Source organism: Nomascus leucogenys, chromosome 2 (genome assembly GCF_006542625.1).
Source record: "Nomascus leucogenys isolate Asia chromosome 2, Asia_NLE_v1, whole genome shotgun sequence".
Taxonomy (NCBI): Eukaryota; Metazoa; Chordata; class Mammalia; order Primates; family Hylobatidae; genus Nomascus; species Nomascus leucogenys.
The window spans coordinates 122,547,406-122,548,418 of record NC_044382.1 but is presented as its reverse complement, the minus strand read 5'-3'; positions in this window follow the sequence as shown (position 1 = coordinate 122,548,418).

Genomic DNA, 1,013 nt, shown 5'->3' with positions numbered 1-1,013 from the left:
CTCACTCATAAGTGGAAGCTAAATGTGTATGCAGATACACAGAGTGTGGAATGATAGACTATGGAGACTTGGAAGGGTGAAAGTGTGGGAGGGGGCTGGATGATGAGAATTTACTTAAAGGGTACTATGTAAGTTATTTAGGTGATGGATACATTAAAAGCCCTGACTTCACCACAAGGAAATCTATGCATGTAATAAAATTCCACTTCTACTCCATAAATTTATACAAAAATAAAATTCAGCTTCATAAAATTTAGTAAACTAATTACAAAATAGTAAATGTTGCACCTGATTCCAAAATATTATGTACGACATCTAAATACATTATTAGCAAGTAGGTGGTCTCATGCTAAGGAATTCACTGGATATATTTCTGGTGGTTAATCCTCTGGAAGTGAACTCTGTCACCACCCTGGGTGTGAAGAAATTCTTAGTTTTAATCGTACTAGAATTTTATTTTCATATGAACTAGAGAAAAACAGTATCAAGGCCATTTTATATATTCAGTCATTCACTGCTTAGTGACAGGAATATATTCAGATAAACGCATCATTGGACAATTTTGTTGTGTGAACGCAAATGCAATAAAAACAAAGATAACTAGTTGGGACTTAATTAATCTCAAGAGCTTATGCATGGAAAAAGGAACAGACTCAGCAGAGTAAACAGACAACCCACAAGAGTGGAAGAAATCTTCACACTCTATACACCTGACAAAGGACTAATATCCAGAGACTACAATGAACTCAAACAAGGCAGTAAGAAAAAAACCAAACAAACAGTCCCTTCAAAAAGTGGGCTAAGGACATGAATAGACAGTTCTCCAAAGTAGATATACAAATAGCCAACAAACATATGAAAAAATCATCAACATCGCTAATGATCAGGGAAATGCAAATCAAAACCACAATGCAGTACTCCCTCACTCCTGCAAGAATGGCCGTAATCTTTTGCTGTGCAGAAGCTCTTTAGTTTAATTAGATCCCATTTGTCAATTTTGGCTTTTATTGCCA